The sequence below is a fragment of the Lactuca virosa genome, chromosome 7, assembly GCF_052849685.1.
Source record: "Lactuca virosa cultivar CGN04683 chromosome 7, Lactuca_virosa_CGN04683_v6, whole genome shotgun sequence".
Classification (NCBI taxonomy): Eukaryota; Viridiplantae; Streptophyta; class Magnoliopsida; order Asterales; family Asteraceae; genus Lactuca; species Lactuca virosa.
The window spans coordinates 160,414,570-160,433,935 of NC_136432.1; positions in this window are offsets into that span (position 1 = coordinate 160,414,570).

Genomic DNA, 19,366 nt, shown 5'->3' on the forward strand with positions numbered 1-19,366 from the left:
ACTATGATTTGGGAATTTATAGAAGCATTTAGTTACTTTGTACTTCATTATACTTATAATGGAAGGTTTCGTCCTATCCTACCCGTTCGGCTAACGACCCTCCACTAGTCAAGAGTGCGGTGGGTAAGAGTGGATACCCATTCAATCACCATTTTATAGGCAATTTCCTTAAACACCCCTTATAGACCAGCTTCGTGAATGAGGCCTACTAACGGTAAGACTGACTCTTTACTCATATATATAATATTGGACTTTTAATGTTACATATATATAGTATAGGGTGTATTTTACACTTTTAAAATACTAGGTGGTTTTATTAACTTTCTCTTTTAATTAAACTTTTAATTAACTTAACAAAACCATGAGGATGTAATTTGAACTTTTCAAAATACTTGAGTTTTAGAATTTAAATATTACATAATTAAACTATTAATCAAAATTTTAAATTCCAAAACTTGAGGGCAAGTTTTGAAACATTTCAAAACATTAGGGTTTAGAATTTAAATATTTCAACATTAAACTTTTAATCAAAAAATTTAAATTACAAAACTTGAGGGCAAGTTTTTGAAATTTTTCAAAACATTAGGGTTTAACTATTTAAATTTCAAAAACAAACTTTTAAGTTCAAATTTAAACTATAAAACCTAAAGGGAGTAATTTGAAACTATTCAAACTTACTAGAGATCAAATAATATAAATCAAACAATTAATTTAGTGCTTATCTATATTTGACCTAATTCAATTTCTTGTAAGATAAGTTACCCAATTAATACAAACTAATCAATTTTAATCATATAAGGAATTTATTATCTAATCAATTGGTAATTATCTTGTGTTTTGGCAAGGATAATCATTTAATTAAGATAAAATTCGGATTTTAACTTCAAAAAACGATTTAGGCATCAAATCCAAGCCAAAATAGCAACAAAATCTCGAAATATCCTCTGCCTGACGCACAAACTCGCCGAGTCAGCTCTGAACTCGCCGAGTAGGGCCAACTCGCCGAGTCCAGATACTGACTCGCCGAGTTGAGTCGGGCAGAGGCAAAAAATTCGATTTTCAGCAAGCAAAACAGTTAAGCATCACATACAATTGAAACCAATCAAGGCTCTGATACCACTGATGGGTTTTATGCATAAGAAACAATCCTATGTGCTCATACAAACCCTAATGCTTGGATCTAGGTTTCTCTATTGTACATGCTTTGAATCCAAGACTTATAAACCCTAGATCTATAAAATAAGAACTGAAATAAGGGTTTAGTAATTACCTTTGATTGTTATATAGCAATAACAATCAATCCTTGCTTTGATTTGCTTCAGAAAGCTTAGTGTCTCAAGTGTTGCACCTCTAATGGAGTCACAAACACCACTAAGCAACTTGGATGAAGAGGGAGGAGAGAGGAGGCAGCCAAAACGTCCAGAAACCCTAATCTCAGAGTTGTCTTCGTTTTTGGGCATAAGGGGCTCTTTATATAGGTGGCCAATTAGGGTTATCTAACAAGGAAACCCTAATTTGACTGCTTAAGCCCTAAGCAGCCCATGGACCCCTTCTGGAACATACCTTGGACGATTTCTAATGGGCTTCCCCATAGAATTCGTCCAACCTATTATTCCAAGGTGATCCATAGCCCAATTGCAATTATCTTATAATAACAATTCCAGTCCCCTTAGTTTAATTAATCTCTTTTAGCCACAAAATTAATTCTTAATTAATTATTGACTAATATTAATTAAACAATATGATTTCTCCTTTAATATATTATTCTCATAATATATTAATAAATCATAATTAAATCTTTCTCTCCTTAATTCATCCTACATATTGCTATGGTGAAGGCAACCCAAAAGGACCATGCTCATAATCGGGTCAAGTACATATCAAAATAGTTATGGACTTAGACACTAATCCAACAAATACATACCTTTATTGATAACTGAAAGTTGCATAACTGTTTTTCTAGAACCTATTACATATTATCCGACTATGACATACTTCTTAATCATGAACAGAAAGGTAATAGTAAAATTTCTTCTGTTCGAATACATACCAGCTTTTCAAGTTCCTGAAAACACATGCATTTTAAAATATGTCAACATAAAGTTGGTGAGTCCACAGGTTTTGACTCCATAAAATAATACATTTTCCACATTCAAAAGTATAGTTTTTGAAAGTATCATTTTGACTCTCCATCATTTAGTATGTATATTAGGTATAATAGTTTACTTATCAATTAAGTGTTATACCTAAACATTCCTTAATCCTAAGGTATAAGTAGGGGAAACTTATACTTAACATTACTACTTGTATACGACAAAGTATAATGTTTCTAACAATTTGCTACCATGAGCCTGTAACCGCTGCTATGACATAATACCTCTGATAGAACACACTCATGATTTACCATAAGAAACAAACACACTCATGATTTACCATGAGAAACAACACCGTACGCTTCATCGACGCCGGAACAATAACAAATAAAAGGATAGTTCATCACTTGCTTTTGGTTGACTGTAGCTAACAGTCACAAGTGGGGTGGTCAACCCGTATACTAATTATACACGACTTCCTCTCTCACACGGGATTAACGGTTACAGTTCAGAGGATTTCCACTAAGATCCCCAATCTTAGTTGATGAATACAATTACTCATGTAGACTTTAACGGCTTCCTATAGCTCTAACAACAAAAGCATCTTTATCTCTAAAACCCTAAGTTACTAGACTATGCTTTTAAACATTACTCCTAACTTCATAATATTTAGGCAGTATAACAGCTATATCTTGAAGTAAAACCAGGTTTTATCTTGACCTAAAACCAATAATAACAACATATAACGTTCCTAGTTTTATCTTGACATAAAACTATCAATAACAATACCAAGTTTTATCTTAACATAAAACTAACAATAACAACGTATAATATATCTAGTTTTATCTTGACATAAAACTATTAATAGCAACATACTTTATAACTTAACATATAAATCTTCCGAATATAACTTCGAAACTATATCGCACACAACATATATATAGAATCTTAAGTATAACTCAAGATATACATTAGTAAATTAACATACTGATAAGTTGATAATAGTTGTATATATTCAAAATATTATATTTAGAACAACTATACCCCGGCTATTATAACTATATACTGTCATATAGACATAATAATAACATATATATAATATCTAGCATGCGTTTTCCCCCGAAATATTAGAAGGTGGGGCCGTGAAACTCACCCTACTAGCGTGATTTTATGTTATCTAAGCAAAAACGGTCAGCGTACGAGGTCGTCGGGACTCGGGATGCAAAATGGCCTCCAAAAACGAGATAGAGAGAAGAGTTTAGGTGTAAGAAGTGTTAAGGTCGAATTTGCTATTTATAGGCTGATTTTTGGCCATTCACGACGTGAACCAAGCATGTTCACGTCGTGAGCTCGATCCTGCTCACTTCGTAGACTCGCCATTTGGTCCCTAGCTTCGGATGGTGTCCCTTTAACTCCTCACGATGTGAATCAATCCTTGCTCACGTCGTGAGTTTGGATCTTATCCCCTCGCAGCCTCGTCACACCTTCTAGATCCGAAATGTGGCGGTTTGACTCCTCACCTTGTGAACATTTATGTTCACCTCGTGAGTTCAGTCAAATTAGGGTTTTTGACAGCGATATCTTCGGAAGGCCATAACTTTTGCATACGAACTCCGTTTTTGACGTTCTTTATATCCACACGTAGGTATTTACGAGTACTACAACTCTCTTTTAGACTTAAATAGCTAATTCTATGTCTATTTTAAATTCCTCTTATTATAGAGATTTATAGTGTTCGGTTTATCATAACTTCTTCATGCGAAGTCAGATTCAAACATTCTCTATATTTTTGGGATCGTATGGACGTATACTTTGAGTTGTATTATAAAGAAGATTCATATTTGTATTAGAATTTATCATGAACTACATAACACTCTTACCACATTACTAGGTTAACATAATCACATTACATGATTGGCATAATCACATGTGATTTTCGATTGACCTATTTTGACTAGTGTTATACAGTTCATAAATGAGTCAATACGTACTATTATGAGAAACTAAGAGAACATACATACATACATACTAGACAGAGAGAACATACAATACAGCTAGTACATACTATACATTATACAAGAGAACATACTATTATGAGAAACTAAGAGAACATACATATATACATACTAGACAGAGAGAACATACAATACAGCTAGTACATACATTGCATATACAAGTATACAATAACATAAATGTGAACCATCGTTCGGGGCATGGCATCACCTGTCATGGCTCGATTTGTAGCCAGAATCTCCTGGAGGGAGAGCGTGAATTTGTGTATAGATCTATACTGGATTGACTATCCTACACCTTGCTGTTAGCTACAGTGGGACTTGCAAGTCTATGGGTGCCAAATGTCATTTCTTCCGACGTCTTTCATCGTCGTGTTATTAGTCGATAGTATGGTGCAACCATTTCACATTTAACCTTGATTAACGGCCGGATTAAGGTAGAAAGTACAGAAGTAGTTACTATAATACAACACTACAGTACTTTATTATTTCCCCATGGCATTCACATTGTGATCTTTTCACATAAAAAGTAATGTAAAACTATATTTTTGGTTAATGATAGTCACACTTGGGAAAATATACACTCTTACAAGAAACAAACATACATTTCATTTGATGCCTTGGCAGAAGGCTACGTTTAGTAGAAAATATAGGATTTTCTAGGAGATACAAACATATACAAACATTTACAAACATTTACAAACATTTACAAACATTTACAAACTTATACATCAAGTACTTACAAACACTTTCATACAAACAGTGACACTAAAATGCTTATGAACTCACCAGCTTTAAAGCTGATAAACTCTTTCAAAATAATTTGTATTCTCAGGTCATCGTAGACAGGTACCGATGCCAGGTTTTGAGAAGATGGAGCTCGTTCAAGACTTATCTCTTATTTTTTATTTACATTTTTGGTGTCTTATAAACTTCACAGAACACATTTGTATTAAATTATATTATTAATGCAATGGATGATGTTGTTGCTTGTTTACTACTATACTTTGTTGTGATACTGTACATGACGTCCTCCACCCCTGGACGTTTTCGCCGTTCCGGTTTTGGGGTGTGACAGATTGGTATCAGAGCATAGTTTATAGTGAATCGAGTATATCAACCCATAAAAGATATACAAACTATAAACACAACGGGATTAAAATACTCTGACGAAGAGTTTATACTTTTAAATAATAAAATATTTAACTAAGTATACATACCTGCATTCATACTAAAATCAGTGTCACTAGGACATAACAAAAGTATTACGATTGTTGAACATCACAAGTAGACTCGGAGATGTATGATCAGTTCTAGGAGTGACATAGCCTGATCAACTATGTTGGTCCGAGAAGTGATTAGCATATGCCCGAGAATGGTTGTGATATGGCAACAAGTCTAAAAACTTACCAATACTACCACAATGAAAACATTAGAACAGAACATAAACTTAAAATACTATAGGAGTATTTTGTGTTACTATAAATTACTTATGTGCGAACTAAAAAGGTCTTTATCAGTAGGTCAGTAGTTGCTAGGTGGATAGGCTAAGGTTATATGTAACTAGGATGTCATAGACTTAGAATCTGTAATCTTTGCTTTACTCCCTGTTCCCTGTTTTGAGTACATATAACTGGTATGCACTAAACAAGTATTAAAGTAACTGATAAAGATCATCTTATAATTATCTAATTAGTACGTCTATTTAGCTATTTCTTATACCCCTTTTCTCGTGTAGATAACATGGCTGGATTCCATCCCCGCGGCGACCCGTACTTCCCTAACCAAGGTAATGGAGGAGGGTTTGAAGCAGAGCCAGAAGATGATCACCCAATCCCTTTGGATGATCACCAGGCTGAAGGCTTTTCTGATGGTTCGGACTCCGAGTCTGAGGTCAATAACCTACCCCTGGTGGCTCCTGTCCCAAATCCTAACCCTCGTCCGGCTTTTCAAGGCCCGACGCCTCCTTGGGTGGAAAGCTTGGAAACATGGAGCCAAGAGCAGGATCAGCCCATGCCATTCAATGGAAACCAGAGCTTTTATGACCTGAGCGAAGGAGGCTCAGCAGACAGAGTCTTGCCAATCCTGGTCCGCAGAGTTGCCCGAAACGAAATTCAGGGCAGGAAAGCTCTCCATCGAATCACGGAAGTCGACGCCAATGCGAGAATACATACCATCCGCACCATTCATCTGGAAGATGCTCGTGAGAGATCTAGGGGAGACCACGAGGCCCTGCAGCAAGAGCTAGCTGAAACTCGGGCTGAAGTCATAGAATTCCGAGTACGCCAAAGGGTGTACGAAAGGCACCTGCTCGATGTGGAGCGTCAGCTGGCTGAACTAAGGGCTCACCCGAGGGATAACCGTCACCAGTAGGAGATATCCTACCTTTCTTTCCTTGGTTTAAGGAATAGTTTTCCTATCTATGCTCCAAGTAGCACTTTTCTATGTAACCATCCCTGTTCTGTAAGCACTTTTAGTTAAGCCTTTATGCTGTTAAAACTTTTCTACTTCGGATATGATGTAAGACCTACTCCAAGGTCATTTTTGTCCAAACTTATTACATCTTAAATATCAATGATATTGACAGTCGGCTAATTTCTGTGCCAATCCTTATTCAAATACTTTCATTCTACTATCGTTAGAATTCTATCTAAACCTCACTTTCGTCAAATTATTGAGCTGTGGTAAATTAGCTCAAGGATCACTTCCAATTCTTGTCGAAGGTTGGATCATGTTATCCACCAACCAATGATAGCCTAGTTCAAAATAGCAATCGTCTAGTGACCATTCTACGAACTTACTTCAACTCTTTACCAGTACTGCATCATAGGGATGTAGGTCAAACCATCGAGAACAGTTTAACAAAACGAAAACTTTATCTTTACATGAATGAGTATAATACATCTAGGACCGACCATAATCACTCACGAACTCCTTTTCTTGTCATATAACAGAATCATGTCATCATCTAGCAATAGTCAGCCGAACGACAAAACCCCGATCCTTCGTATAGACGCTGCCACCTTCCAAGCAGTGGTAACAGCTGCCGTGGCAGGTGTCCTTGCACACTTCAACGCTGGTAACGCAATCAAGGCTGTAAAAGGTGTTGACAGTTCAAATTGTTGTAACCATCCGGGAAATCAACAAAGGATAACCGTTACAAACACCCAAAGCCACAAATATGAGAATAAGAAACAAAGGCGTCAAGCCCAAAAGGAGCGCAAGCGATCTCAAAAATTTGCCACGCAACAGCAACAAGTGGCGACCCCTGCCACTTCAACACCATTCAGACCATATGAGGGATCACTCCCGAAGTGTGAAAAGTGTACTTTTCATCATAACGGAGTTTGCCGTGATTCGCAATGCATGAATTGCAATCGAATGGGGAACACTACTCGTGTCTGTAGGGCGCCGGCACGAACCGTCTTCCAAGCCACTAGCATCGGGGTCAGCCTGGCTTGCTATGGTTGTGGTGAAACCGGACACTATAAAAGGAATTGTCCAAAAGAGAGGAACAACGAAAGCGCTCGCGTCCACATAACTCCGACCCGACACTTCACTTCCACCACCGATGCTGGTGCAAGCCAGATTTGCCATTTATGCGGTGAGATAGGACATCTTAAGAAGGATTGTCCAATAACAAAAAACTATGGCGCAGACGGGAAGATACTAAGGATCACTGCTGAAGGAGAGACTACTCCGGACTCTCGTTGAAATTCTAGGGCGTTTCGTTATAATAGACTTATAAACTGTTAAAAACTAGTGCAACTCGAGTCATATCTCTTGCGAGATACCGTCAGTCAAGGGACTCTCGTGCTGCGTGTACTTGCTTTTCTAGTATACCTTGTTCGCAGCAGCAGTCTTGTAAGATAAAACTAAAGTACTGAAACTCTGTCAAGTTGCACCATTATGTTTTGTAACACCTTTATGATCTAGTCTAACGCCTTTTATTCCGAGTAGTCCGACATTATCATGTAACATGAGTCAATTCGATCCTCACAATGCCAGTCTCGTGCGAAAATTCTTTTCCCCGTAATCGCCTTTCTAGCGAAGTCGTCATTCCAGAACTCCGAGATACTCATGCGAAGGGTATCTTATGTTTCGTATCCTTCCCGAAGAAACCTCCCCGGAATACCACTCGTACGGTACGTCAAGTTCCATCCGAAGACCCATATGGTTAATCTATCACTGAGGAATGTATACGCAAGGGTGGTATATAATCAAGGTTCTACAGGTTTAGAATTGATGGTTCCGCTTTAACTTCTTTTCCTTGTTTGGATGTGAGCTTAGAGAAGAATCATTTATTCAATGGCCTTATCAATCTTAATTATATACGACTCGTATACGCGAAGCTGTGATTGATGAACCAAATATGACTTCTAAAATGAACTTCAGGACGAAGACTACTCAAGAATACGAGTGATCGCACTGCTATATGAATAAACTTAGGGGCCAATCAAATGCCTTTCCCGCCGATCGAGACAAGAGATTCAGATATAACAGAAGTACCTATCCTTTTTCCTTACTTTATGAGTAATCATAATTTCTTTTGGATCTTTCCAACATCTTTCCAGAAGAACTCCCAGGATTACCTCCACAACGTCAAGTCGAGTTCAGAATCGACTTAGTTCCAGGAGCTACCCCAGTAGCCAAATCGCCCTATCGTCTAGCACCTGCAGCGATGCAAGAACTGTCCGGTCAACTTAATGAACTGCCCAGCAAGGGCTTTATAAGACCAAGCTTCTCACCATGGAGAGCACCGGTCTTGTTCGTCAAGGAGAAAGACGGATCGTTTCGTATGTGCATCGACTACGGGGAGCTCAACAAGCTGACCGTCAAGAATCGTTACCCTCTGCCTCGTATAGACGATTTGTTCGACCAACTGCAAGGGGCGAATTACTTTTCAAAGATAGATCTGAGATCCGGGTATCACCAATTACGAGTGCCAGGGGAGGATGTTCCAAAAACAATCTTCCGAACTCGTTATGGACACTACGAGGTAGTAGTGATGCCATTCGGATTGACCAATGCGCCCGTAGTATTGATAGACTTAAGGAATAGGGTATGTCGTCCTTACTTGGATCAGTTCGTCATTGTCTTCATAGATGACATACTTATCTACTCTCGTAGAAAGGAAGAGCATAGTAAGCATCTACGTCAGATCTAGGAAACATTACGATCAGAGAAGCTCTACGCGAAGTTCTCTTAAATGCGAGTTTTGGATTCGAAGAGTCAAATTCCTGGGTCACGTTGTTAGTGAAGAGGAAATTCATGTAGACACTTCCAAAATCCAGGTCATTGGGAACTGTCAGATCCGAAGACACCTACAGAAATTCTTAAATTTCTAGGTCTCGCAGGCTACTATCGTAGGTTCGTTCAGAACTTCTCGCGATTCGCGAAGCCTCATATCACTTCGACCCAGAACGGCGTGGCTCTTGACTGGGAAGGGGAGCAAGAGAAAGCATTCCAAACGCGGAAGCAAGCCTTATGCACCGCACCGATACTATCCCTCCCAGAAGGAATAGAAGACCTTGTGGTCTATTGCGATGCATCCAAATCCAGGGCTCGGTTGCATTTTGATGCAACGAGGTAAGTCATTGCCTATGCCTCCCGTCAACTTAATACACTCGAACCCAACTATACAACACACGATTTGGAGTTAGATGCAGTGGTAATTGCTCCAAAGGTCCGGAGATCATTCGAGAAACGACAGAGAACATCGTTCAGATTCGTGAACGATTGAAAGCCTCTAGAGACCGATAAAAAAGCTACCTTTGGAAATCCAGGTAGGAGACCGAGTTCTTTTGAAAGTCTCACCTTAGAAGGGCTTGATACGCTTCGGGAAAAGCATGGGAAGCTAAATCCAAGATACGTAGGGCCTTTCAAGATTCTCGCAAGAATCGGCCCTGTAGCTTACAAACTCAATCTACCCCGCAAACTCAGTAACGTACATTCTACTTTCCACGTCTCAAACTTGAAAAAGTGCATGTCCGAATAGACTCTTGCAATCCCACTCGACGAGATCGATATCAACGAGAGCCTCAACTTCGTGGAAGAATCTATAGAGATCATGGACCGAGAGGTTAAGCAAACGAAGCAAAGCCATACCCCAATAGTGAAGGTTCGCTGGAACGCCAAGCGAGGACCTGAATTCACTTGGGAGCGCGAGGATCAAATGAAATTGAAATATCCTCATCTTTTTACTTAGTTATTTATAACTACTTATTTGCTTAAACTCTAATTTTGGGACGAAATTCCCTCTAACGGGGGGATGATGTGACAACTCGAAATTTCTATCTTGTACAATCATTCACTTCAATCTAAGTCAGACTTGTTTTTGCTAACTTTTAGCACAGTTTAGAGTCTGTTTGAGTGTTCTAAAGCCTAGTACCTTCAAGAGGTAATTATAGGAAGTATACTCTAGAGTTCAATGTGCAACATTTAAGTCTCAAAACTCCAAGAGTTTGGAGTTTACGGCCATAAAATGGAGTTTACGGCCATAAAATGGAGTTTACGGCCATAAAATGGAGTTTACGGCCGTAAACTCTAAGGTATAAATATGACACTTAGTCATTTTTAGTCATTTTTACCATTTTCAAGCCTAGAAGTCATTCTCACTCAAGTATCATCCGATTTTTCACTAAGATCTTCAACCTTGTAAGTGTTTCTTTCCTTGATTAGTTGATATCCTTCAATATCTAGTGATTGTACATGATTTCATCCATGAAATCTCTCCATTTTGATAGATCTTCAAGTGTTCTTCATTTCACCAAGAACACACACTAGTGTTCTTGGACCTTAAACACCCTTACAAGCTTCTATATTGTAAGTACTCTTGCCTTAGCTTGTTATATGCTTGAATCACTTAGTTTACACCTAGAAAACATCAAGAAAACAAGATCAAAAGGTGTTTACGGCCAAGGCAATCTCCTTGGGCCGTAAACCCTAATTAAGGGGGCAATATGAGCCCTAATCCCTTCCAAAGCCTTGGAACCAAGTCTAGAATACTTCCAAGAAGAGTATAGGACCTTAACATCAAAGAAAATCAAGAACATATGGTGTTTACGGCCAAGGCAATCACCTTGGGCCGTAAACACTAATAAGTAGTGCATATGTGCTCCCATTCCTTCCTAAGGCTTAGACTTGAACATAAGAACACCTCCAAATGACTTGTAACACCTTATATCACAACTTGGTACAAATTACCATGAGTTTACGGCCGTAAACTCATGGGGGTTTACCCGTTGGCCGTAAACTCATGTGATACATCCATGTTGGCCATAAACTCCAATGAGAGGCCATACTTCCCTTAGATGCAACCCTTTGGTACTTGTAGCACTTGAATCAAAGTGTTATCCATGTCTTAGGGTGTCTTTACTTGCTTAATTAGTTGTTAATTGACTAATTAGATACATATATGTGTCATTATATGTTAAATAGGATCCGTGTGTGTGCTCAAGTCTTCACTTGACACTTAGCATCCTATACCATCCGTTCATCCAAACCACTCACTACAGGTGAGTTCATACCCCTTAATCAACCTTTTAAATGATTTTAAATGCTTTTATGGGGGGGATACAAGTTGAAACATTATAGTTATTATATCAATCACATGTGATTAATAACTATCAAACATATGGATTTTCTTACTTTTCAAACTGTGTTATCAAACAAACTACTTCAAATCATTTTACAAACTCTTTTACATGCTAAATACTTTTATTAAACTCTTTTAAACTTATATTTTGTCAAATGTGTATCTATATAGATATAGTTATATAAGTAGGATTGAAAGGAATTAGGACTGATAGCTCACCTTACTTCCTTTTCCTTGTTTGGTTGTGGACTTAGGGTATCGGTTGTTTGTCCGAAGGTCGTTTGAATCTTAGTTATATATTATGTATATGTATATAGATATAAAAGTTCCTTCATTCAGTTCAATACCTTTGGGTAGCAAAGGTATACAATCATGCTCATTCATACAAACAACATTACTAGTAAACTATAATAGGTATAGTTTAGGAAGTTACTAATACTTTTACTAGAACAATGAAACATACAAAGAGTCAGTTCATACATGAGTCAATACATACTATTATGAGAAACTAAGAGAACATACATACATACATACATATATACTAGACAGAGAGAACATACAATACAGCTAGTACATACTATACATTATACAAGAGAACATACTATTATGAGAAACTAAGAGAACATACATATATACATACTAGACAGAGAGAACATACAATACAGCTAGTACATACATTACATATACAAGTATACAATAACATAAATGTGAACCATCGTTCGGGGCATGGCATCACCTGTCATGGCTCGATTTGTAGCCAGAATCTCCTGGAGGGAGAGTGTGAATTTGTGTATAGATCTATACTGGATTGACTATCCTACACCTTGCTGTTAGCTACAGTGGGACTTACAAGTCTACGGGTGCCAAATGTCATTTCTTTCGACGTCTTTCATCGTCGTGTTATTATTCGATAGTATGGTGCAACCATTTCACATTTAACCTTAATTAACGGCCGGATTAAGGTAGAAAGTACAGAAGTAGTTACTATAATACAACACTACAGTACTTTATTATTTCCCCCATTGCATTCACATTGTGATCTTTTCACATAAAAAGTAATGTAAAACTATATTTTTGGTTAATGATAGTCACACTTGGGAAAATATACACTCTTACAAGAAACAAACATACATTTCATTTGATGCCTTGGTAGAAGGCTACGTTTAGTAGAAAATATAGGATTTTCTAGGAGATACAAACATTTACAAACTTATACATCAAGTACTTACAAACACTTTCATACAAACAATGACACTAAAATGCTTATGAACTCACCAGCTTTAAAGCTGATAAACTCTTTCAAAATAACTTGTATTCTCAGGTCATCAGTAGACAGGTACCGATGCCAGGTTTTGAGAAGATGGAGCTGGTTCAAGACTCATCTCTTATTTTTTATTTACATTTTTGGTGTCTTATAAACTTCACAGAATACATTTGTATTAAATTATATTATTAATGAAATGGATGATGTTGTTGCTTGTTTACTACTATACTTTGTTGTGATACTGTACATAACGTCCTCCACCCCTGGACGTTTCCGCCGTTCAGGTTTTGGGGTGTGACAAGTGAAAGATGATTTCGTCATCTTCCCAAGTAAACAATACTCGCATGTATCATCTGACCTTAAGTCAAAAGATTCTAGCACTCCATCCTTTTAGAGTTGGGCAATGCGTTTCTTGTTGACATGTCTAGAAGACAGTGCCACAAGCATGCTTTGCCTAAGCCATTAGAAAAATCAATTTGTAAAACACTATTACTTAAATTGTCAACAACCATCATAGTTTCATACACACCATCACAAGGTAAAGCTTCAAAATAAAATACACCATTTTTAAAAGCAGAAATAGATCCATTCTCATTATTGAAAGAATATATAAAACCTTGTTTCTATAAAGCATGAAACGAAATGATGTTTCGTGTCATCTCTAATGAGTAGCAACAATTATTCAAATCTAAACACAACCCACTACTAAGTACTAAGTTATAAATTCCAATCTTGGTAACAGGTGACGATCTCCTATTGCCCATGATCAAGTTCATTCTCCCATGCTCCACATCCTCACTTTTTCATAGCCCCTGCAATTCAGAACAAATGTGAAAACCACACCTTGTATCAAGGACCCAAGAATGAGAATATGATGAGTTTTTAGATAAGATAGTGTAAATACCTGTCAAGGTTGGCTTCACCTTGCCATCCTTAATATCTTGCAAGTACTTTGGGCAGCTTCGTTTCCAGTGCCCTTTCTCGTGGCAGTAAAAGCAAGTAGCCTCCTTAGGAGCAGAGGCTGGGGACCTTTCCTTTTCTTTGGGTCCGTTGCTTGAGGACCCATCTTGGGACTTTCCCTTCCAATTCTATTTTGGAGGACCTTTCGATTTCTTCCCCTTTCCTTGCCCAATGGCCAAAACTGGAGCAGCATTAGGAGTGGAGGCAACACATTTTTCCCTTCATTCCTCCTTCAGCAGTATGCAGTAGGTTCTGAAGTTTAGCCAATGTGGTCTTCTGGTTGTTCGGATGATAAGTCATTATAAGCTGATCATAACAACTAGTCAATGAGTGCAAGACTATATCAATAGCCAATTCCACATTGAAGTTCACATTAAGCTTCAGCAAGCATTCCATGTATCATTGCATTCGTTGCATGTGGCTGCTAACGGACTCTCCGTCTTTCATCTTGCTGGTGATGAGGGACTTTACTACTTCATACTTTTCTTGACGAGCTCGTTGATGGTACTTTCACATCAAGTCCTTGTTCATCTCGTATGGCCAGTAATCCTCGTAGAACCTTTGTAACTCAGGATTCATAGTCGCCACCATGATGCAAGAAACCTTTGTTGCTTCATTATAGTGTGTCCTATACTCAGCTAGTTCTTCAGGAGTAGCTTTAGTTTCATTAATCTCGAGAAGTTCCTTTTCGAGCACATATTCTTTATCCTCGAAACGTAGAGCCATTTTGATGTTACGCATCTAATCAGTATAATTGGTGCCATCAAAAGTAACCCTCGGGCAAATGTTCAAGAGCGAGAAGTTATTGTTGGAGGAGTTTTTGTTTTTGGAGGAACCAGAACCATCGTTGGAAGTAGACATCTACCAAAGAAGGATAGTTTTAGTTAGATAAGAATAATCCTTAATATAACACCCAAATGAAATATCAAGGCTAGGATCTAACTAGATAATTTACAACTTAGAAAAGGGATGTCGTAATCTAATTGTAAATTATTTAAAGGTAGGTAAATGATGATTTACCAATTTCACCACGAAAACGAAATTTGAATGAATTAGGTTTTATAATGAAATTCCTAGATCTTTTGATATTTATTGAACTATTCAATGGCATGTTTAATCTCGATTATGCTCTTCCATTTGTGACTGGGATACCGAGGATCACAAACAAGATGTGAATAACCATGCAAATTAGCTTGGTACTCTCAATTTCATTTATCATTTCCTCTTAATGTGTCAGTTAACCACACGCGCTCCATTAATCAATGATAATTTATGAGACACCCATTTCCACTCTTCATTAGTCCATATTAGGGTGTCGGTTAACCACACACGCTCCACTACCGACCAATAAAGTGTAATGTTCAATTTCATGGGTTAGCATCAAATTCATATTTTTCCTAAAGTAACTGAAATCGGGAATTTAATGAAAAAACATTTAGTTACTTTATAATTCATTATACTTATTAATGAGAATTATTTGTCCTATCAAACCCGTTCGGCTAACGACCCTTCACCAATCAAGGAAGCGGTGGGTGAGAGTGGACACCCATTTAACTACCATTTTATTGACAGTTTCCTTATGTCATCCTTATAGATCAGCTTCGTGAATCAGGCGTACTAGCGGTTCGACTGACTTGTCTTATACATATAGTAAATATTAAACATTTAATTTTACATATAGTATAAGGTGTATTTTAAACATTTCAAAATACTAGGTTTAATTATTAAATTTTGAAAATTAAAACCTTTAGTTTAAATTTAAAATTAAACCACATGATTTAATAATTATCTTAATTAAACATTTAACTAATTTATTAAATCAGATGAGGATTAGCCAATTAAATTAATCAAGATAATTTAACCTAATCCACTCCCCCCTAAATTTCGAAAACCATGGGATGGATAAATCAAATTTTATAATTATCTAGTTAATCAAATAAGGAGATAATTACCAAAATTAAGAAACCCTACCATAACCCTAATTTTTGAAAATGACAAACCATGGGGAGGAAGGCAAGGATTTCAATCCTTGCCATATTTCGAAAATCTAGAGGGTTAAGGAAACCCTAATTTCGAAACTTGTAGGACAAGGGAAAGGGTTAAAACCCTTTACCAAATTTTCGAAACCAAGGGTTAATAGACCCTAATTTCAAAAAAAAAACCTAAGTCCAAAAGGGTTTAATTTCCATAAACCCTAATTGATCAAATTCAAACAATTGCAATCAAATTCAATAGAAAACAAGCCAAGGCTCTAATACCACTGATGGGTTTTGAGAATAACAAACAAAAAACCTATGTGTGCATGCAACACTAATTCTTGATCTATGTTTTCTCTAATTGAACATATAAATTTTGAACATCAAATAGAAAACCCTAGCATGCATGTACTCTTTTCGAAAAACATAGCAAAAGGGTTAATAAACATACCTTAATTGTTATATAGTGATGACAATGAAATCCTACTAATCCTGAACTTCGAGAGCAAGCGTCACAAGTATCACGCCTCTAGTAGATAACACCCAAACTAAGAAAGAGGATGGGGGAGGAGAGAGGAGGGAAATTTCGGCTTCTCTCCTTAGGGTTCCAAGTTACCAAAAATATGAAGGGGTAAGGCTCTTTATATAGGTGATGTAGCTTAGAGCCAAAGCTAGGGTTTTAGGAGGAAACCCTAATTCCTTAGCTTAAGGACTAAGCAGCCCATGAACTCCCATCCAAAAGCCCTTGGACGAAAATTCTAGGGCCTTCCTAGAAGTTTTGGTCCATCCCTTCTAGGGAGGTTCTAGAGCCTCTTTCCTCAACTATCAATAAGTTGTCAAACAGCCCCTGCACTTTTAATTAATTGAATTAATCCCAAAATTAGTTCCAATTAATTTCTAATTAATTATTAATTGAATAATATGATTTCTAATTAATATATTATTTTCATAATACATTAATAAATCATTTATTTCAATTTATTAATCAAATAATAAATCCAACCTCTCTCCAAAAGTCATCATGTCTAGTTGCTAGTTATACGGGCACCCTAAAAGGATTGTGCTACTATCAATTCAAGTATATACCAATTATAATTATGGGCTTAGACACCTAATCCAACAACTTTACCCTGTTTCTTACCTTTTGCTCCAACTTGTGATGATTGACCAATGCTCCCTGCATTTTACATGTCCTTTAATTATTACTTTTGTTATGACATTTTGCACATGTAATTATGACATACTTCTTGCTTAACTTGGTAGGTTGGCTCCTTGCCTTATCAACACCCTTCTTCCTCTTCTTCTTTGGCCTCCCAACCTACGCATAAGGAAAATTGTTTGTGTTGGTTATTATATGCTAACAATTTACTTATTATCATGGTTGCAGAAATCGGGATTAATCGGTGATTAATCGTGGATTAATCGCTTGGCGTTCTCCAACCATCGAGGATTAGGGCATTAATCGAAAATTTAGGATTAATCGGGTTTGGCGGGATTAATCGGCCTTGGCGGGATTAATCGGTCAACAAAAGTCAAAAAAGTCAAAAAAAAAGTCAAAAAATGTAAAAAAAAAGTTAAAAAAAAATTTTAAAAAATTCAAAAAACCAACTTTTTTTTTACTCCAAAATTTTCAAATTTTCAAAATTTCGAATATTATACCAAAATGTTCATATTTTCGTATTTCCAAATTTCCAAATTACAATTTTTCTTATTTTCTAATTTTGAAGTACTTGTTTTTTTTAAGATATATTAATATTTAATTAATTTTAATATTTTATTAATAATCTATGGTCCCCGATTAATCCCCGACAAGACCGATTAATCCCTTAACACCAGTCGACCGTCGAGCTACCGTCGAGCGATTTTTACAACCTTGCTTATTATAAGTCAAATTCACACCTGTTTATGATGTTTTGGAGGGGTCAAAGTGAAAGGACAATAATTTTTTGCCACATTGAACGACAATTTATAGGATCAGATTTGTTCAAATACATAGCCTTCCATGTTGAGATATTCTAACAAGGATGGACCCACTCCTCAAGATCTGGAAATCTACACAGCCCAAGGACAAGTACTTTTTTTCCATTACACTTTTCCCCTTACACTCCACTTTACTCATTGTTGAGGGCCAACCATTCTTTTGACCAGATATACCAACCACACCTTCATATTTGACCTGTGTCCTGATTTTGTCATTCCTTGCAAAATATAGGGCCCTCCTAGATTGGACTGCATGTAAAGTCATGAACGTTTTTACATCTTTTTTGTCTTGAAAACTTGTCCCACTATAAAAAGGCTTCTTGTGAACCTCCCCATGTGAGCATTTACTTGACATGCTCAACTCTTTTAGCATCCTTTTTCTTTCATCTTCATAAAAACCTTCAAAATCATATATATCAGTGTCTACAACTTCAAGATATTCATCAATATTTGGACCTCATACATTATAGTTTTATCTGCATGTATCCCATGCTCATCATCATCCACATGCAGCTAAAATTCACTTATGTCCACATCTACATGATAATAGAGGTTTGAATCGTCTATATTGAAGTCACTATCAAAACTATCCTTTCCATCCTCACTGGTTCCATATCTACTATCGTCATTATCCTCACCAGTTTCATATCCAAAGAAACTGTCTGCACATTTTCCCTTTCTCCTTGAAGATTATAATATGCATCAAATTAAGTCAAGACTGAATAATCTTCTAGGAATGACTCATAATCATCTACCATATTACTTTGGACCCCATCACCATCTTCAAACGTTGGACTTTCTACATTCTAGAAGTTATATTCTACATGATAGTTTGGCTCTTGCTCATCTTGCACACCTTGGTCGACTTATGTTATCATTGGAACGCCTTTCTCCACATATGTTGTCTTAGGAACACCTTTTATCCACATATGTTGTCATTGTGACACCTTGGTCCACCTGGCTTGTCATTTGATCACCTTGATACATTTCTAATATATTATGCACACCTTTAACTTTTGCCTCAATTTCAACATTAATTACTTGACTTTCGTAGGTAGCATTTGACATTCTATATGGTACAATACAATTATCATATGTTATGGCTTCATCAACATCAGTTACTTGTGATTGTATTACTAAAATTACCTCACTTACAGGTTTATTCTAATCTACTTTTCTACTACAAGAACCTCTTTCTCTTTTAGTTGGTTTTCTTCTCCTAAACTCTAGTGAAACAGTTTCAAGTTCCAAATCCTCAATCACAACCTTGGATAGAGACTTAAAATATGTAAAAACCCTTCTCTCCCCAGTTTCAATGTACATACTGACTTGTCTATGTTTAGGGACATATGTGAACATTTTTAGAACACCTTGGTCATTCCCTAAAGGAATTAACCGATAATCTAATGGGACATCAAGGATACAGTAATGGTAGTACAATGCTTGCTCATTTTGGTATACTAACTCTTTAACCATGTCATCAA